At 47.0% G+C, this 21,325-nt stretch overlaps 1 protein-coding gene across 1 annotated transcript in view; it reads left to right on the plus strand.

Annotated features, from left to right (window-relative positions):
- LOC141726098 (uncharacterized) overlaps nt 1-21,325 on the plus strand; it is a 33,086-nt gene that overhangs the window by 1,429 nt on the left and 10,332 nt on the right. The window lies entirely within an intron of this gene.

The following is a 21,325-nucleotide window of genomic DNA, read 5'->3' on the forward strand; positions in this document are numbered from 1 at the left end:
GCCCCCCTGTGCATGTTTTGGGTTCTCCAGGGACAGTTCCCCTGAAATGAGCAATGTTGATTTCTTGTTTGTTTACCTGAGAGCAAGCATGTAGCATATGGATACTATCAATGGTGACAGAGTCTTTTGCACAGGAATTTGAAGGTTTTTTTCTTGTTCCACAGTGTGCAATTCCACCTGGATGTAATATGTGATTATTAGACAAATTGCAGTTTATATAATACTGTTAGGCTGATAGCTAAAGGCTTGTCTGGTATCAGGGCCTCATGACTGAATTTGGGGATGTAAAACACCTCCTTCCCCTCTGTATCATTCCAGAATTATGTTCAAGTTTGCAAGTAGCCACAATATCAGAAAAACAAGTGTATGCTAACATGTTGAGAAACGTGGAAGTTTATAAAAAAAAACTGGAAGTTTTCTCAATTTCTTGGTCAAATTCTGAGAAATTTGAACTCTGTTACCCTCAGGACTTTAGCAGCCCTGACCCAGCTCAAGGTACTACAGAATATTTTTATAAGTTTTTCCCCTCTCTCTTTAACTGCACATGACCAAAACACCCCTGAGTTCCATTGAAGTGAGGAGGTAAAATTAAGTTTTTAAACTCAAAAATGTTAAGCCCTGAGTACTTTTGCTGGAGCACCATGGCACATTAGAAAGCCAATACAAATGAAAAGATCACTGTGATCACACAGAGTTTTGGGAATGAACCCCCCTGTGCACACACAGAGAGTCCTGGCACATCCTATGTTAAATTCTGTCCCATTCTGCTTGGCCACGCTCACAGGAACCTGGAAAGCTCCATAAAATGAGTGGGAGCCTCCAAACTGTGACCCTGGGCAGAGTTTCTGCTCCCTGGAGCCCCTCCCATTGTTCCTTTTTGCAGGGGAAATAAACCCCCAAACCAACAACCTCCTAGCAGACACTGAGGGAGGGACAAGAATTCATTTCATGTTTTTATTCCACTGATCTGTTTCCCCAGTGCATGTTTCTCTTTTCTGCCATTAGTTACTATTAATTATGAGCAAGCTGGTAAATTAATGACTGTCCCAAATCTCTGCCAGATCATTTCAATGTGTCCTAACTCATTTTCCTCCTTACGTACTTATTTCAAAACAATTACTTAAGTCTCAACCACAGAGCATTTCATTTTATTAACTCTGTTCACCCTGCTCCTGGCATTGTAGACTCTTTTCCACCCATTCACAGATGTAGGGTGGGATTTTGGGGGAAAAAATATGCTCCACTGCTTAAGAACTCCTAAAGGTTTGCTCACAAGCAGGAATGTTTCCATTTAAACATGTGGAATAGATGCTTTGATAGCCCCTATCATCATTTACCTAGCACCTGGCAAAATGGAACCTACAGGCAGCTGCAGTTCTTGGGTTTAAATCTCTGCATTCTGAGGATGACTCTGTGAATGTTTTGTCTCTCCCTTGGCATTTGCATGATCTATTTTATATACCCACACACAATAAAATGTGTGATAAAAACAATAGATGGGCTTTAGAGGATGTGTATAAACAGCTTTGAATTTATGTGTCTCAGCACACAGCTGAAGGGACACCTAGAATATTTGAAGATCTGTGTGTTACACATATATAAGATATAATCTGTGTGTGTATTATATATAAATGTGACAGGAGGGGATGGTCAGCTCTGAAACTATGAAGCTGTAACTGAGAAACCCAAGGCCAGCATTCCTAGATCTCTTTTTTTACAGTTCTTAAGTAGCTTGAAGTGCAAATGAAATATTCCAGTTGATGCAGGGCAGTGTCTTTGAGGAATGAGTGAAATGCCCCAGCTGAGAAGTTAATCAGCACAGTTCTTATTGCTTTGGGTTACTTAAGTCTTCCTACACAGCACTAATTCCTGGTTCTCTCCTGCTCGTCTAATTTATACAAATCTGATTTTCTCACCATGATAAGTAAATTGTTTCTCCCTCCTGGCTTTAAGTGTTTGACCAAGGAAGAGGGAAGAATGGAGAGGTATCACATGAAATATTGGGAAAAAGCCCCAAAGCAGCAGAGAAAGCTTCATTATTTTGTGCCTGTAAGTGGATCTGCTTACAGTGATTATCCACATTACCAGCAATAAGCAGTGCACAGAACCAGGGCAGGGTAATTCTGTGTGCCAGGCTGTGCTGCTGAGGGCACAGCTGCTGTGCCCCCCAGCCCTGGGGCAGTGACAGTGACAGAGGGGATATTCCACCCCCAGACCCATGGAATTGGCCCTTTTGGTGTCACACTGCAGTGCTGCAAGCTGAAACAGCTGCAGAGCCACACATAACCATGGGAGATCAATCAGATTGTTATCCTGAGCTGCAGCACAGCCAGGGAGCCCAAAATCCAGCCCTTGTCCCTGGAGGAGAGCCATTGGACATAAGGGGCTGCTGAAAGGGAAGGGAATTCCCAGGGCCCTGGATACAGCACCAAAGTTCAGCTGTGGGCAGTCAAAACCCCAAATCAATCCATCCTCACCAGGAGCAATGAGGGCTTTCCCTCTGGCCATTTCGGATTCCATTGCTGCCACTGGCCTCAAAATATTTATTTTTTTTTTTCTCCCTCAGATTAGATACAGCACTGAGAGCAGGCAGAGGCCAGAATCCTTCACGTGCTCTTGTGGTATTTTATGCTCACCTGGTGTTCACTGCAGTGGATTTCAGCCCCAGTGGGGTTGGGTTTGTTCTGAGCTGCTGGTTAACATTCACCCCGATGTTATTTCTGGTGCCATTAGCTCCTGCACAGCGATTTTTATCAGCTTTACTAATTCTGTGATAACCTTGCTGGGCCATCTCCACGTGGGAATGTTTTAGGGGAAGATTCCTGATTAAAATATTGACAAAAGGAGATGGAAGTGATGGGGGCGTTAAGGTGTTCTGGCCAGCAGGTCCCCTTCTGAAAATCACCTGGAATTTCTGGGAGGAGAAAGCCTGGCAAGGCTGTGCCAGGATGACATGTTCCCATGGTTGTGTTTCCACCTGGCTTGCAAAAACAATCACTTTTCATGGTGTAATTAACAAAGATTGCTGCTAAATTCAGGGGTGTGGGACCCACAGTCCCAACCCAGCATCCCCTTTGGATCCAGAGTGGCTGAAGCTGGGGAGCATCCCTGGGAACCCTCTGGTTCCCGTTTTTGGGATGCTCAGGTCGCTCCCAGTGGTTTCAGCATCTCCCAGGACAGGGGCAGCCTGTGCCAGGGTGTGGGGGCTCTGCCAGGGAAAGCATCTTCTCTTATGCTCACATCCAGGTGAGAAGCCATCCTAAACCAGATTAAAAATGGGACAAAGGCTTGGTGCTGCAAAATCTTCTAAAAATGTTAAAAATTTCCTCTGTGCAACAGCAAAATGAGGTAAAAAAATATTTTCTTCCTTTGTTCAGCAGCAGGAAAAGCGTGAGCTCCACGAGGGGTGACCTACATATGCTCTTGCTTGTTTGTTGAGCTCCAAACCTTTGCTCACATCCCATAAATCAGAATCATTTAGGTCTGAAAAGACTTCTAAGATCACAGAGTCCTCAGTGAGTTTCTGAAGTGTCCACATTAATTCATGTTGAATCTCATTAATCTTGAATTGACAGAGGGGGAGAAAACCCACACAGAACTGTGGACTGCATTTCTATTAAAAACCAAAGCTGAAATTTGGGCTTTTCCTGGGTTTTACAGCACAAGTGCCTTGAGTAAAATCTGACTTTTAGCAACCTGTTGAGTGCAGGAACAGCAATTCCCAGTCCCAGATCCCTAGAAATACATGGGAAAACCAGAAAAAAGGCAAAACCAGACTGGTTGCAAGGAATTGGGTATAAAACCAAAGATTTAACACACATAACAAAGAAATTCACTGTGTGGAATAGTGTGGCGTGCACAGAACAAGGGGAAAACATTTGCATTGTTTAGTATTTCCTAATTTTAATAATTATGGCTAAAAAGTCTCCCAGGCAGGGTTGTGATGCATGGAGCTCATTGCAGTTGGTGATTCTCCTTCTGAGATGAAGGGAGAGAGAAAAATGATTGCTCAGATTCCTGCCTTTGCATATCCCTTTTCAAATCTATAATTTATTATCGTGTACCTGTGTATGTTTTAGCCTTCATTTTTCAAAAAGATGTCCATAAATTAAACAGGAATTCGGCGATCACTGAAGATTTATTTTGTCACTAATGATGATCTAGTGGAGATACAGGTAAAATTCTAAAGGCAATTTCTTAGGGCTTGAATAAATTTGCTTTTTAGCTTCTTCTTTCTGGAAAAGTTAACAAGAAGCAGGCTGGCCATTTCTGGGAGAAAAGTGTCTGTATTTCCCCAAGGTTATCAAACAACAATCAAATCTTACAGACATTTCTTTGAATTGTTCCTCTGTGTTCCAGAGCATGAATTTTGCAGGGCTGTTTCCATCTGGCTGCTCAGGGGCTGCTGGAATCTGAAATGCAGGGAATTCTCAGAACTTTGGGCCTGTAAGGCAGGAATTAAACCCAGGATTTGGTCTGAGACCTTGGAGAAGGCTCCCAAACTGAGAATGTGGGTTTAGAGTTTGAAATAGAGACCTGTTAAGGTAAGTAAAGCAAAGTTTAGAGTTTAGGATATAGAAAAATAAAAGTAGTTCCAGAGGTGAACAAGGAGTTCACAGTGCAGCACTGTGGGTTTGTGTCACAACATGATTGGCTAAGAAAGCTCACACTGGGTCCATAAGATAAAATATTTAAGGATTGGGTCAAAACCATAAACATCCTTGTTGGCAGTGTGTTATTAATCAATAATTCTTTAAAAGGTTGTGTAGCTGAGGGTCTTGTGACCTTCTGGCCGTGTCCCAGGCCAGGCTGGACGGGGCTGGGGGTCCCTGGGGCAGGGGAAGGGTCCCTGCCATGGCAGGGGTGGCACTGGGGGCTTTGAGGTGCAAACCAACCCAAACCATCCCAATCTCAAGGGAAATCTCAAGGGAAAGTTGGTGTGCTGTCTCAGAAACAATTCCTTTGCTTTTCCTGTGCAATCTCGCTGTTTTCACCTGCATAACCTGCCAGCCATAACAATTTGTGGCTTGTGCAACTGAGTCAGGCTATTTTGATCCTAAGCAATGTAGGAAAGCAGAGCTTTGTGCTGACACAAAAATAAACCAGGTCTTGCTTGTGGCAGAGGGACTCTGGATGCTGCTGCAGCACAGAACTGTGTGTTCAGAGAGAGAAAAGGGAATTATAACCCCCTGCACTCTGTGGGCAGAGCAGCACCTCGCCCTTGTGTGAAATACCTGTAGAACAGCCCCAAATGTGTTCCTTTCATCGAAAATGTCAAAGAAATATCTTGCTGCACAAAAGCACTCTGCAGCCACGTGCCACAGAGGTGAGATTTAATTCCTGCCTTGTCAGCCTGGTGAAGCCCCCATTGCAGGGGGCAGAGGGGATTTATTTTAGTGAATTGGAATGTCAGTGGCATTGCTAGACGTGGAGACAATGATGAAACTTTGCCATTTGCCACATAACCTCAGGAAAATGTGCTCTGCTATTATCCTGCACTTGCTTAATTGGAAGGCCTTGGCTGTTTGTAATGGGGTTATTTGTAACAATGAATTGTGCTTCTAACAATGCTTCCAGAGAGGAGCTCAATCTGTATTGAGGTTTAGTGAAATTGGTAATAACCCTGAAAAGCCAGAGAATGAACTAGGTTGGAAAAGGCCTTTGAGATCATCAGGTCCACCCTGTGTTTATCTAAAGCACTGCAGGGTGTTGTGCTGACACCTCAGACTGTGACAGAAATTCAGGTGAGCTGAAGTCCCCAGGTGTGACTGACAGGAACACCTCTGCAGAGAGGGACTGATGGAAAGTGCCATTTTATCATTTCTGTTCTTTATTATCTCTGTTTTGCCTCAGCCACCCTCAGAGGCACCACCCAGGGAGTGGTTGTTCCAAATTCACCCTTAAAATAAACCTGAGAAACATGCAAAGGTTTTCAGGGATAAGGTGATGAACAGCATTTCTCTGAAAAAGAAGGGTTAATTGTTAGTGGCATCACTGCTATAACTTCAACATCTTTTCTGTTAGAAATCAGACTTTCTTACAATGGAGGTGTTAAATGCTGTGCTGAGCATTAAAGGGGGCAAGAGAGGTAGGAAGGGTCATTTAATTTTATTGGGAGAATTCAAATGCACTGAGTGATTGGGGTACACACAATTCTCATTATGTGTCCTTCAGTTTTCTGCTCTGTGAATCCTTGAACAGAGCAAGCAGAGAAATCTGTGAGCTGTTCCATTTCTGCGTTATCCTGAGGCTTTGGGGTGTTTTATCCATTGCTGCCATCTCCATCTGAGGTGTGTGAGGGAAGGCAGGAGCTGCTGACAGGAGGGAGGGATGGTGTCACAGATGGACACCACCAGAATTCCCTTCAGCCCGTGCATCCCTCGGAGCTGAGCTGTCAGCAGCTTTGCCTTCATTACAAAGTGCTTTCCCTCCATGCCATAATTCCTGCTGTCGTTTCCATGATGCCCTTTGATGTATGGCGATGGCAGGTGGGCCCTGTGCGGTGCCAGCCCTGTGACTCTGAAATGCAGGCTTGGTTTTTGTCTTGGCTGGGACCTCTCAAGGGACACGTGTGGGACGGGCAGGTGGCTGTGCTGGCTCTGGGTGATGCAGTGTCCATCCCAAAGCAAGCAGCTGTGGCCACTGGTTACGGTTATTGTCCAGGTCTGTTCAGGTGTCTCATTTCTGGTCATCCCTGGGCTGGGGGTGGCAGAACTCGGCCTCCTTCTCTGTGGCTCTCTCAGGGGTTTTCTGCAGAGACCAGCAGGGGATGGGGGGAAAAGGAGGACAGGGTTTTTACAGAATATTGAACTTCTTGGGGCACCTGGTACTGCTGTAGAGAAGGCTGTGTTCTCTCAGGGAGCCCCAAGGGGACACAGGAGGGGACGAGGCTGCTGGGGACTTCTGAGAGGGGAAACAAGAAGCAAAAAAGGCTTTTTGTCTGGGGGTAATTCCTGATACATAAAGAAAACCCTCTGGCCAGAGTTATACGTTATCTGAGACTGAGTTTATGCTTTGGAAAAGAGGAGTTTCCTGCTCAAGGTGGTGCCATAGGAACCCAGCATTCCTGGGAAGATGTGGCCAAGGCCATGACCTGTGACTTTTTTGCTTTTTCTGCTGGGAGAGGGCAGGGAAATGTCACATGTGCATGCAGAAGAATCCTGTTTGACATTTCCTTTCCATTCAGGAAAGTCATTGCTGCACAGCCCTTCCCCATGTGTCACCATGTTCGCAGTGAAGGGAACAAGATTAGAACATATTGATGGGGGGAAAAGAAATGAATCATTTCCCATTTTGAAAAATGGCTTTTAAACCTTCAGCTTCCCTTTAGATGAGCTAAATACCAATAAAGGGCAGAAATCAGCTCTGGGCCTGGAGGCCCTCTCCCCTTCCTCACTGTGTGCCCAGGTTTCATCTCTTTTGTCTGGATTGCAGGCAGTGCAGCAGCTTTCAGATGTTTGTTAATGCCAGGTTCTGGCCTATATTTTCCCTTCTCAATCGTGGCTATTATTCTGGTTTGTGCAGCCCTGTGGGTGGGCCTGGCCCTTTGTGGGGGAATAAAAAGGCCACCTCTTCTCTGCAGAGCTCAACATTTCCATGTGGAGCTCCCATTCTGTATTTGCAGAGCCCTTTCACAGAGCACAGAGCCAAGGCCTGGGCTCTCCTCCCTGCAGGGACACATTAAATGTTTCACTCGTGTCCCTCCGTGCCCCTGAACAGCTTCGGGGAAAAAATGGAAAAAAAGAGCCTTGTTCAGGCTGCCCTTGCAAATATTTCAGCACTGACAGTGAATCCTGGCACTGGTGAGGAGCAGTGGTTCTCCATTCATCTGAGCCTTGCGCTTAGCTCTGCCTTGGTGGGACGAGAGAGAAGGTCTGGGAGGCACTGGAGAATCAATGCAGGAGAAAGGGGCTCTGAGTGTGGGGCAGGAGAGCTGCAGCCTGCTCCCACCATCAGTGGGGTTACACTGAGCATGGCATTGCCTTGTTGTTCCACAGCCCTGCACGTTAATGATTTCCTGAAGGCCTGGAAAGGCAGCAATCCCCTGGGGACTCTGCTGAAGGGCTGGTGGTGGAGCAGGGGCTGTGTTCTGCAGGATGGAAATCTGAGCCTGCTCTCAGGTGCTCCAGGAGCATCTGATTTCCAAAGCCAAGGAAAGCAGCAGCCCCTGAGGGGTTTTGGTGCCCAGGGGCAGCAGGACAGGGGGATTGTGTCCCTGAGCCCAGGTGAGAGCCCACCTGCAGCCCTGGGGACACAGCAGGAACAGGAGAGAGCCCAGAGGGCTGGAGCCAGGCTGGGAGGGCTGGGGGTGCTCACCTGGAGAGGAGAAGCTCCAGGGAGAGCTCAGAGCCCCGGCAGGGCCTGAAGGGGCTCCAGGAGAGCTGCAGAGGGACTGGGGACAGGCATGGAGGAACAGGACACAGGGAATGGGCTCAGACTGACAGAGTAGGTGTGGATTTGGTATTAGGAAGGAATTCCTGGCTCTGAGGATGCTGAGCCCTGGCACAGGGTGCCCAGAGCAGCTGTGGCTGCCCCTGGATCCCTGGAATGCCCAAGGCCAGGCTGGACACTGGGGACAGTGGGAGGTGTCCCTGCCACACGAGGGTGCACTGAGAGGCCCCTCGTGTCCCTGGGACCCCAAACCATCTGTGCCCCCACAGTTCCATGGCTGTGGTTTCAGTTCCCTGTACCTGATGCCCCAACGCTGGCACTGGGAACTGGGAATCCCAGATTGTCTCTCTTGGGATCCTGGTGGGAAATTGGGCAAATCCCAGTTTGGGAGCAGGGCAAGGCCCCAGTTAACAGCTTGTTATGCTTAAGGAGCAAAGAGCACGGGGAATTACTCCGGCCCATATGTTACTGAAAGGGTTTTAATGTGGATTAGGGGCTTATGTAACGGGTGGGCCTAACCCACATCGGGCTTAATTTATGGTGTTTTCTCCTCATCTTTAAAAAACCGGCTTGTTTCCTAATGATAAGCTTGAGTACTAATTTAATTTACATTTTACTGCTCCCAGGCACAATCAGAACACAGTGGAGTAAACATTTAAAGCCCCTTATGAAACTGTTGGGTTTGCCATTATTCTTCTGGCGCTTTTTTTTTTTTCTTTTTGAGCAATGTTTTTGCTTTCCTCTGATGAAACAGTCTACTTAGGTTTGATTTGGAATTAGAGGATGCACAAATTAAAACAATGAGACTGATACAATCTGTAGTCTCCTTGGAGAAATGGAAAAAAAAAAAAAAAAAACTTCAGGAAAGTTCAGCAACAACAGGAATTTTCCAAGCTTCTGGAACAAGAAAAGACCAGAACATAGTTTCAGATATATAGGAAATAGAAAATAAAATAGAATAATATAGATGATAATAGAATAATATAGATGATAATAGATAAAATAGATAATAATAGATAAAATAGATAATATAGATAATAATAATATGGAAAATAAAATCAAAATCTAGAGAAAAACACTAAAAGTAAATAATTAGATAGTGTAGTTGGTGGGGGGGGAAAAGAGGGTTAAATTGGTGATGAATTCTAAGTTTATCACACAAAACCTTTAAAGATCTCGAGCCCTGGAGTGTGTTTTTCCTTGCCTGTGTTTGCCAGCAGACCCTGCCATCCTGCAGTGCTGCCTTTGGGAGGCTGTGGGCTGTGTGTTTCAGAGCAGACATATGTTTGCTTGTGATGTGTCAGGGTTCTGCTGCCAGCCTGCTGCACTCTGGGGCAGTTCTGAGATGCTGAGCTGTTGTAGAAACTGCTCCAAATGAAATCAGGAGCGTGCACAGATTCAGATTCTCTGCCAGCCAGCTAAAACGCCCAAAAAGACAAAAAATCGTCTGCCTTTTGTTGTGTGGTGTTACAGTTACTGCTAAATTGAAAGGAATCTCACAGATTCACCAGGCAATTCTTCCCTGCACAGAAGCCAGGGGAATATGTGCCCAATTTCCATTTATTCCTGTGCAGAATTGGCTTTATCCTTGTTCAGACTGATTTACCCACACAGAAACTGGAGGGCTTTGGGGCTTTTCTTTGGAATTCCTGAGTTCCTCCTGTCCAGGATTAATTTCTGTATTTGTTTTAGATGTCTTTGCATCCATCCCTGTCTGTTGCTGTGAGGCTTTAGGGGCCTGCTGTGTGTGTGAATCCCTTTGGAATCACTCAGTGTCTCACCCTGTGGCTGCAAACTCTGGAATATCTCATGCTGGGTGCCACGAATTCATTAATCAGTTATTTCCCAAACACTGATAAAACTCCCATTTCTGAACAGAGATTTTTTAAATTCCTTCCTGTGGATCATTCCTGCTAGGGGTGCATTTGTGGTGGGGTTTTTCCCTCTGGAAAAGCCTTTTTAAAGTGTTATTCCCTGCCTGGAATATGGTGATGTCCTGAAGTGCTCTTTAGGTTACCTGCAAACATTTTACCTTTCCAGTGGCTCCTTTTAATGGCTGCTCAATCTTCTTTTTTCCTCCCCTGATTGCAATTCCACTCCTCAAGTTAAATGTTATTATCATGGGTTTGTGTTTTGACTTCCCAGCCTCCCAAAAGGTCAGATTTGAATTCTTTATGGCCTCTTTTGCTGAGAAAAAGTTCAGTGGCTGCATCTTGAAACAGGTCACATCCTCTGCTTGAAACTAAATCAAGAATGGCTTTTCCTTTGTGGGTTTGGGGGCCAATTAATTGAGGCAGCAATCCTTGTCAGTGTTTGAATTCACAGTGCCTGCAGGAGGCCCTGTCCTGATGGGTGCTGGGTTTTTGTCAGCACCAAGGCAAGGCCAAATCTCAGCTCCATCCCAGCCTCAGCAGCGCTCACTCAGAGTCTGTCCTGCCTCTGGTTTGTAGCCTAAGCTGCTCTCATAACCCCTCAGGGCAAAGGTAAAGCTTCTCTTATCCCCCCCAAAGACTTCTCGTGCCCTGTGTGGTTATTTATCCAGCTTTTATTCACATGTGTCATTTCTGGTTGTCCCTGTGTCATTTCTGGTCGTCCCTGGGCTGTGGGTGGCAGGACTTTGCCTCCTTCTCTGTGCTTGTCTCAGAGTTTCTGGGAATGAGTTTTAGCATTCTAGGTGGAAGGAGCAGCCTGTGTGTAAATGTTTGCTTTGCAGGTGGCACAGCTGTGGGCATAATTTTTCACAGTTGAAGCAAATGACAGAAGTTATGCCATGCTTGCCATCAGCTGCCTGTGTATTTGTCAGAGCTGCTGCTGGGATGGAGAGGAATAGGGTGAGTTCTGCCTGCCTCCAGCCATAAATAGCAAAAAAGTCACAAGAGGAGGCACTAAAATCCTGCACAGCGTTTTGTTTGCAGTAGCTAAAGCAAAACTGCCTTCCTGCAATGGTTCAGCATTGACCTGAAACTGAGTTTCACATCCCCAGGATCAATTTCTTGTCACACCCCTCCAGCAACAGAGGTGTTTTTGTTGTGTGTGCAGATGTGGAGGGAATTGAATCAAACAGGAGCCAAGGAGCCTTGGTGCCATCCCTCAATCAGGAGCTATTCAGAGTGCCTCACAAACCCACCTGGGGCAGGTGATGGTTCCCCTCACACCCCACCAGACCCCAGATGTGTGCCCTGCCTTCCCTGTGCTCAGTGTGCCCTAGGATGGCAGCCCCCAGCCCTCCCTGCAGGAACCCATGGGGACACCTGGGGACATCGGGGTCACAGCTGGAATCCCTGGGGACACCTGGGCACATCGGGGTCACAGCTGGAACCCATGGGGACACCTGGGCACATCGGGGTCCCTGCAGGAACCCATGGGGACACCTGGGCACATCGGGGTCACAGCTGGAATCCATGGGAACACCTGGGGACATCGGGGTCACAGCTGGAATCCCTGGGGACACCTGGGCACATCGGGATCCCTGCAGGAACCCATGGGGACACCTGGGGACATCGGGGTCACAGCTGGAACACCTGGGGACATCGGGGTCACAGCTGGAACCCATGGGAACGCCTGGGCACATCGGGGTCCCTGCAGGAACCCATGGGGACACCTGGGGACATCGGGGTCCCTGCAGGAACCCATGGGGACACCTGGGCACATCGCGGTCCCTGCAGGAACCCATGGGGACACCTGGGGACATCGGGGTCACAGCTGGAACCCAGCTCTGCCATCAGCCCAGCCCATCCTGGCCCCAGGGCAGTGGGATCTCTCACACTGATGTCTGCATTGTGCTCAGCCTGCCTGGGGCTGCATCCTTGTTTCTGGGGTCACAGCTTTGTCCTAGAGCATTAAATTGTAAATATTTCATTAACAGCTGGGAAAAAATGAGCTAATCTGGCTTAGTAGCTGATAAGGATCTCAGTCTATTGTCAGATCCTCTCGCTTTCCTGATTCTTCTGCAGTTCTGACATATGAATACAAAAAGATCTATTGTTTTTTTATTTTTTCCTCAAAAACTCTGAATTAGCCTTTGATTATTTTTTAATAGAGATGCATCTGTGATCTTTCTAAAATCCCTTCATTGTGTTTCTGCTCCGCCCAGCATCCCTAAGCCAAACAAGGGAACTTTCCAGCACTGAAGGCAAAGTGAGGAGCGTGTTAAATGCTGCTCCACAGGAAAGAATTATTGCAGTGCATTGTCTGAGTGCTCCTGTGGAAGGTGCAGTTAATGAAAATGCATTGACTCCACTCTTCTCGTGCACAACGCCCAGTTCCTCAAGCTTAGCAGGCAGCAAAGCCTTGCTGTAAAACACATTTCTACTTCCTAATTAGTGACCTGGTGATTTGTGCCAGGTACAGCTCTTTGTTTGTAATTAGTGAAGCAAATGATGCTAATACCTGGTGCTGAACAACCCCTGTTCCCCACACTGTAACTGATGCCAGGAAAAACTGTGGGTTTTTAGTTTTATAAACACCCTCAAGATGGGGTTTAGTCACTCTTATAGTGGAGCTTGTGGGCAAATGTGCATCCAATATTTTGAAATAATATTGAATTATTTCAAATAGAGAGCAGGGTTGCGTGAGCAGAGAGGAGCCCTGCAGCCTGGGACAGAAATGATGGCTGGGCCCTGGTTTAGGCTGGGTTTGGAAGGGGTTTCCCTGTGCAGGGGCAGCAGCTCCAGGTGCTTTGTGTCCCTGCTTGTGCAGGGCCTGTGCTGGATGGAGCTGGGGATCCTCAGCCCCTGAGGTGAATCCACACTTACAGGCAGCTCGATTCCAGCTCGATTCCAGCTTGATTCCCAGCTTGATTCCCAGCTTGATTCCAGCTCGATTCCAGCTTGACCTGCTCTGAGCACTCCCTGCCAGAAATGCATTTGCCTTCAGCTCTGTTATCCTGAATTTATGGCAGAGCAAGGATCGTGCAGGACTCGTTACCTGGATAAATGCTAAAGGTGTCAAAATAATGTATTTCATTTGTAAAAGTTGAGAATGAGAAAAAGCTGATTTACAGGCAGACAGTGTTCTGGGCCCTTTCCAGTATTTGTGCACATAAATGCAAAGGTCGACAAATGGAGCTTGTTTTCCACGGAGACTACAGCAGCCCTTGATTTAGTAAGCCACGAAAGTCAATGTATTAAAGCAAATAATTTCTTAATTCATTGTAGCATTTTAATGACTCGGTGTTTATTTTGATTTAAAGCTGTTTTTTAAGCTGCCTCAGTTCCTTTCTACTCAGGTAGAATGGATAATTCTCTCTGGCATGAAGCAGGCTCTGCTACATAGATCTGCAAAAATATCTCTGTAACCTTAAAACTCTGCAGAAGAATCATTGCACCAGTCCTATGCCCAGTAATAAAATTGGAGTGTCTCAGGGAAGGTCTCATTGATCCCTGGCAGGTCCCATTCCTTTTGGACAGACCTCAGCATCATTGAGGGGCTCAAAGCTCTTCTGCAAGCGTTGTTTACCTGAGGAAACACCAGTCAAACAAACTGCCTGTGGTTGTTCCATCATTCTTATTTAGGTAAAGCAGGAAAACCTCTGATTTTGGGTTTTTGGGTGTAGAGCCTTTATTTCAGTCTCTAAATTCAGGCTCGCAGTCTCTACCTCAGTTTTGTGGTTCCACTCTCCTGACTCTTGGTGGCTTTCAGTGATGGGAGAGCCCACAGGGTCAGCCCCAGGTTTGGGGGTGCCATGCTCCAGGATATCAGAAATGGCAGGGAAGAGAGGGAAATGCAGAATGTCCCTGTTTGTCCCAGGGGATGCAATACCCACCAGGGCTGGGAGCAGTGGGGCTCTGCTTTACAGGCAGGATCAAATCATCTCCATGGTGTTGCTTTCCTTACCTTTTACAGAGATGGGGTAACTGAGAGGCATTTTACAAGGTTTTATTTTCAATCTTGATGAACAGTGAGACACAAGAGATGTAAAACTCAGTGCTATTCTGTCAGAAGCTAACTTCTTTTTTGGTTCCAACACTTGATAAGTGTTTTTAGCCTATTAGCTTATGCTGTTATTACTTCTATCACTACTCACCTATATTTTTTCTCCACCTGATCTTGCCCCCAGGGCAATGGGATCTCTCACACTGTGTCTGCATTGTGCTCGGCCTGCTTGGGGCTGCATCCTTGTTTCTGGGGTCACAGCTTTGTCCTAGAGCATTCAATTGCAAATATTTCATTAACAGCTGGGAAAGAATGAGCTAATCTGGCTTAGTAGCTGATAAGGATCTCCAGTCTATTGTCAGATCCTCTTGCTTTCCTGATTCTTCTGCAGTTGTGACATGCGAATACATAAACATCTATTGTTTTTTTTATTTTTCCTCAAAACCTCTGAATTAGCCTTTGATTAATTTTTTAGAGATGCATTTGTGATCTTTCTAAAATCCCTTCATTGTGTTTCTGCTCTGCCCTGCCTCCCTTAGCCAAACCAGGGAACAGCACCAAAAAGAAGCCAAAATTTGGACAGTGCCCCACTTCAGCCTTTGACGTGCTAAAGCAGAGGTGAAAACCATGAAAAAGGATATTCCTTGTTCTCCAGGCTGCCTTAGGCTGTCACTGTTTGGTTTAAGGGTGTTTGTGTTGTTCAGACCCCCTCAGCTGGCATTTCAAACAAGTGTCTTCATGGCACAGCCTGCAGGAGTGTCAAAACTCACAAATATTTGGGAATTCTGCAAGCCCTGTGTGCTCCGAGTCTCCTCCTCAGCCCCCTCACGTGCAGGAATTTTGGGGCTGCAGGTTCTGAGAGCTTTCAGTGTAAAATTAGCAAGATTTTCCATTAACAAGCAGGTGTTTGCTTTTCCACACAAAGATTGCAGAGCTGCAGCACATCTGTGCACATGTGAGAGCAAAGAGAGCTGATCAAGCACCAGAAATGTTTTTATTTTCTGTTCTGGGTTTTTTCCTTGTGTCTCCTGGTTGCTTTCAAGGACACATCTTACACAGACACCAAAAAATATCTAAATAGACAACCACAAAGTCGAAAATTTGCAAAATGATTAGTTGTCACTTCCAATAAGTGGGTGGCTGGGTCAGCAAATTCAGAGGCCAACATGGGCCAAAATTGCTGCATAATCTGCATTTACATTGGTCTTTCTCCAAGTAATGGGCTGTCACTGAGGAGAAATGTGGCCTTTCCAATGGCCACTGCTTCCCTGGAAAAGATGATTTGTCAGGTCTCAGCCTCAACATTTAGCAAAAAGGAAAAACACCTTGTCCTTCTTTTGAAAATGTTGGGTCTTCAGCAAGCCTGGAGGATTTATAAGGGTTGTGTGGGGAATAAATCCCCAGATCCCAAAATGCAACCACATCTGGAGCCAGGGCAGGGGGGATAAGGGGAACATCTGGAAATGGCAGGACACTCATAGGAAAGGAAGGAATGACATTATAAACTTCTAAACTCCTGAAGATAAAGAGGATGTGGGCACTGTCAGCTCTGAGAAATGAAGATATTCTTGTTTTGGGGTGGGGGAACAAATATAGGTATTTCTCCCTTGGATCAGATGGAAGGTGCAGCATCATTAGCAAGGAGATCCAGGAGATTAGAAAAGATCTCCTGGAGCTCAAATGTGCAATAATTACAGCTCTTGCAGTCACACGTGCTGCAGACAGAGTTCTGACAGCAGCACCATGTGCTTTGCTTGCCTGATTTGCGTTCTGGAGAGTCTGGGCCACTCCTTGGGATGCAGAAATGTGCTGTGCTCTGTGTTCCACCTCCTATGTGTCTGGGGCTGCTTGTTCCTCTCAGCCTTTGTGTTCAGCTCAAACCCTAAACCTGAGTGTTCCTCTCAGCCTCTGTGCCTGGCTCAAACCCTAAACCTGAGTGTTTCTGTGAGCCCAGCTCAAACCCTAAACCTGAGTGTTTCTGTGAGCCCAGCTCAAACCCTAAACCTGAGTGTTCCTGTCAGCCTTTGTGTTTAGTTCAGACCCTAAACCTGAGTGTTCGTGTGTGTCCAGCTCTGAACTACACCTGAGTGTTCTTCTCAGCCTTTGAGCCTCTGTGCCCATCTCCATCCCAAACGTGGGTGCTCTCCCAAATCCTCCCCATCCATGTGAGGCTGGGGATGGAGAGGCAGTGCTGTGGCACAGGGAGAGGCACAGTCAGGAGAAATCCCCTCTGTGGGGTGATACCCAGTGCAGGTCCCCATCCTGCTTCTCCCTGAGCACTCAGAGCTTGGCAGGCAGGAGGAGAGGGCAGAAACCCCCTTGTGCCTGCCTGAGGGATGCAAGCAAATAGAAACTTGTGGCTTGTCAGAGTCATGTGTCACTTTGGGCTCAGCTGCTTCAGTGTCTGTGAAAAGGATCTCAGAATCAGCTCTTTTCAGGGGTATAACATCACTGCAGGGAGTGATGCCCCAGACATTCCCTGCCAATTACCCTCAACTGGAAGGCTCGATTGCTCTGAGTCATTTCATTCTGCAATGACTGTTTTCATGGATGTGATTTAAATTATGCCAAAGGTTTTTAATTAAAGTCACCCTTGTCATGCAAATATTTAATTTGGATTGATATATTTTTAGCTATGATTTTTGGAAAAGGCTCTTTAAAATGCATGAGGGTGTTTTGGTACGAGACTGTGTTGGTTGTGACACGAGGTGTCTGTCAGTGACTCCCTCCCTGCCTGCCTGCTGGGGCTGGAGAGGTGAAATTCCCCCTCAGACTCTCCCAGAACAGCACAGGCTGTTGCTAGGCTTGTACTGTTTCAGCAAAACACGAATAAAAATAATATTTTATATAGAGGTGGGCTTGCAGAATCTTGTAACTTCTCGTGAGCTGGTGGAGTCTCCCCCCTGCAGGAAGAGCTGAAGTGTTTTACTGGAGAATTCTGGTTTTAGTGTTCAGCATTTTAAATAAGTATTTTAATACAAGAACTTTCAGGAGTCTGAGTCCAAAAAGTGAGCAGAAATAGCTGCAGACATCTTTCTTTTCTTTTCTTTTTTATTTTTATTTTTCTGTGTTTTCCTGGCACAGCACTGAAGTGGAGAAGCTGTGAGAAGTGTCTGTCCTCTGAGTTATTCTGATTAAGGAAAGCAGCTGATGCAGTGTTGAGCAGCAAGCCAGATGAGGTGGCCTCTGGAGGTCTCTTGCAGCCCATGCTTGCTAAAATTGCATTATTTGAAAGCCATCCTCCCAATGAGTTATAAACCTGAGGATTCCCACGTACTGAAAATCAGTATTTTTTCTTCTCTAGACCTTGAAGGAGTCTCTATTTATTGTGCTTCCATGGTTCCTGCTGCATAATCCCTGCTGCATAATTTTTTAAAAATGGTAAATGGCGCAACAAAGGCAGCAAACACCTCAGAGGGAACTTTGCTGCTTTCCTCCTCCTTGCACAGAATGCTGATGAGGGCTTTTTTGGGGAGGGGTGGGGGCTGTAAACAAAAATATTCCTGCAGCTTTTGGCTGCAGAATAGCAGAGAAAAGCCAAGAGGATTCCTGAGCGTGTTTCTGTTGGGTTCAAAGATTCTCTCTCTTTTTTTGCAGCCACATTTGACATTGCCTGCCTGTCCAAGGTGCATTTAGGCACGCAGCATCATCAGCCATGCCTCCCAAAAATGCCTGTGGTCAGCAGGAGGGCACACAGGGAGGGAATGCTCCTTGCAGGCTTTACTCCAGGGAATTTGCCTTAGCTCAGGAGATCTGGCCTCCCTTTGCTTTGGGGCACCAGCAAGGCTTGGCCTTGCCCTGCTCCCTGTTCCAGCTGAGACAGGCGCAGGGAAACTGATCTGGAAAAGATGTTCTTATCCCAAGGGGGGCTTTGGGAAGCAGAAAAGCTGCAGCAGTGCTGGTTTCTGAAGGCCCAGCAGCAAGGCAGAGATTCCAGGACAGAACCAGTGGCACCCTTTGCTCTAATCAAAGGTTAATTGAGTCTGCACTGCCCGGCAGGCTGAGGGAAGCAGAGCAGGGTTTTGGAGAGCAGCATCAAAAAGCCCCATTTAGTGATGTGCAGAGGCTGCCAGCTGCTTGACAGGAGGGAGCTGAGCTCTTGTTAAAACAAGCTTCTCTTATTAATAATGCTTCTGGTCTCTCTAATTACCCACTCATTGTTCTGTAAAAGCTGGGGAACTTGGAGAGTTCCAGCTAAGAAACCAGGATCTGCTGGTAGGCAGCAGTGGGATGTCACTGGAGCTGACCCCAGCTCTGTTTGTCACAGCTGCTGTCCCCCAGGCCAGCCAGCCCCATCTGCCTCTGCACACACAGCCCAGCCTGATTCCTTGCTGTGCATCCCACAGCATCCTCTGGGGAGGCTCCCAGCTGCCTCGTTCCTCTGTTCTCCCACAAACAGGGCAGATAAAATCAGACATTTCCAATAAATCACTGCTGTGGTTTGCAGCAAAATGCAGGAGAAGCTTTTTTATTCCCAGAGAAAGGCAACAGGAGCAGTTCACGTGCTCTTGTGTTCCCTTGGGACTGTGGGCAGACAGGTGAGGGAGTCAGAAGGTGATGCTGAAGGGAATCAGAAGGTGATGCTGAAGGGAATCAGAAGGTGATGCTGAAGGGAATCAGAAGGTGATGCTGAAGGCCACCTTTGCCAGAGCACGAACTGTCCCTGTGTGTCACCAGCCCAGCTCACAGGTCCCAGGCACCTCTCCTTGGCTGGAATTGGCAGCCAGGCTCATGGCACTGGTACCATTCCCCTCAGCCTCTGAGCACCGAGCAGTGAAATTGGATTGATTTCCATCCTGTTAGAGCTGTTTGCCCCATTCCAGTGCAGTGTGGCCCTGCACTGAGTATTAACTTCACCTTCTGAAAATGAGCATCAAATATTCAACTTTAGAGATTGCAGTGTTTGCATAAAATCCACCAGTTTCCCTCACCAGGTTTGTGGGTATTGCTCCCTCCTGAGGTCAGTGATTGCTGGTTGAACATCCAGACATTTGGGAGGTGCTGCCCTTACAGGACCCTTGGCACATCCCTTATCCCAGAACCCTGGCATGGTGGGGTTGGAAGGCACCTCTGGAGACCCCCAGCTCCCAGAGCAGGGTCCCTGCAGCAGGTGACACAGGAATTTGGGAATTTGGGGTGTCCCCAGAGATGAAGACTGCAGGCCCTCCCTCCCTGGGCAGCTGTTCCAGGGCTCTGCCCCCTCCATGAACACAAGTTCTTCCTCAGGCTGAGGTGGAACTCGTTGTGTTTCAGTTGATGGCCACTGCTCCTCATCCTGTCACTGGCAGCACTGAGCAGAGTGTGGCACCATCCTGTGACAGCCTTGGGGATATTTGTGTGGGTTGGTGGGGTATCTGTGTGCATTGATGGGATATCTGTGTGCATTGATGGGGTATTTGTGTGCATTGATGGGATATCTGTGAGGATTGATGGATCCCCTCCCAGCCTTCCCTTCCCCACGCTGACCAGGCCCAAGGCTTTGTGGGACCCTCCACAACCATTTATTTTGGAGTTTGGATTTTCCTTCTGCTGGATCTGTTGCCACGAGTCAGGCTCACTGTGAAATATAAATCCATCCATGTGATTACTGGTTTCCCATTCCCAAAGTCTTTCTCTGTCTCTGGTTTTTATCCAGTTTGAAGTGGTTTTTAGCAAATGTGCTTCACCCACATTGGATATAAGCAGCAATTTGCCATTCCTTACGCCTGGGGTGACAGCAGTCCCTTCCGCATTTGTGTCACTTTGCCACCAAGCACTGTTGTGCTCCAGCACCTCCCACTCCAAATCAGCAGGAGCCATGGAATTATTCATACATTTACAAGCTGAGAATCTCTCTTCTCACCTTTGGGTGAAAGCTCCCTTGAGGCTAAATTGGGGGAGTTAATTTTTCACATTCTCATTCTCACACGGACAAAGCCTTGATTGGTGTGATTTGCTTCTCAATGGTGTTTGATTTAGGCTGGGGTGGTTTTTCTGGGAACAAACTGGGGCATGGACCACCAGTGCACCAAAAAGTGATTTCTGAATGTGTTCTAAATAGATATTTCCTAAATATGGTTTTGTTCTTTGTGTCCTCACGTGTCCAGATCAGATTTGCCAGTAACCCTCTTTGGTTTCTGCTCTGGCCTGCACAATGGCCAGCCCAGTAAAGGTGTGATGGGATCACTGCCTGCAATAATAATTAATTCTCAGGGTGTCTGGCACTGCTGCGTTCTGCAAGGGGGCAGAGCACAATGCAATAATAATTGTCATTACCTGTCTGTGGCAAATAAAAACATCTCAGTCTTTGGCAGGGCTCTGTTGTTCCTTCCACTGCAGTGAGAGAGGCTTTCCAGGCATTTTCTGAGAGTCAGGCTGTGATTTTAACAGACTTCACTTCCAAATTGATTTTTACTCTTCTTCACTCATTTTGCATATAATATGACTATGTAAATAATAATAATAATAGTAATAATGAGCTGGTATACAATAATTACATGGGTAATATCAGAACAATTCTCACCAATTCCTGCTTCCCTCCTGCAGCCCCAGCAGCAGCAGTGGCTGCTCCCTCAGGGTGATGTAGTTTCAGTGGTGTGTGCTCAGTGCTTTGGGTGCTGACACAGAGATCACAGGGCTTTTACTCTGGCCTTGGCCAAAAAGAGAAGAGTGAGCAGAACTGAAAGGGAACAGTTCTTCTCCCTGCTTAATTCCAGGTACAAGTGAGGGAACTGGGGCCAGTTCTGCTGATCTGAGTGCTCCCAGGTTTAAATGGATACAAGGCAAAGAAGGCCATTCCTGGGGCAGAAAATTCCCTTTGTGTTGGCTTTGGCCACCTGCTCTCCCCGGTCCAAGCTTGGGGGAACACTGATGCCAGGGCAGAGGGGGGACCTCAGGCATCCCCCTGCGTGTTCCAGGGTGGCCTCACAGGCAATTCTCAGGGCTTCTTTGGAAAGCTGGCTGCATTTCCCAGCCACACGTGCCCTTTTCCTTCCATAGCTGCTGTGTCCAGTTCCCCTGGAATGCAGCACAAACACTTTGGGTATCTCTGGGTGCTCTTGTCCATCACATCCTCTCAGGA

The sequence above is a fragment of the Zonotrichia albicollis genome, chromosome 2 (assembly GCF_047830755.1).
Source record: "Zonotrichia albicollis isolate bZonAlb1 chromosome 2, bZonAlb1.hap1, whole genome shotgun sequence".
In the NCBI taxonomy this organism is placed as follows: domain Eukaryota; kingdom Metazoa; phylum Chordata; class Aves; order Passeriformes; family Passerellidae; genus Zonotrichia; species Zonotrichia albicollis.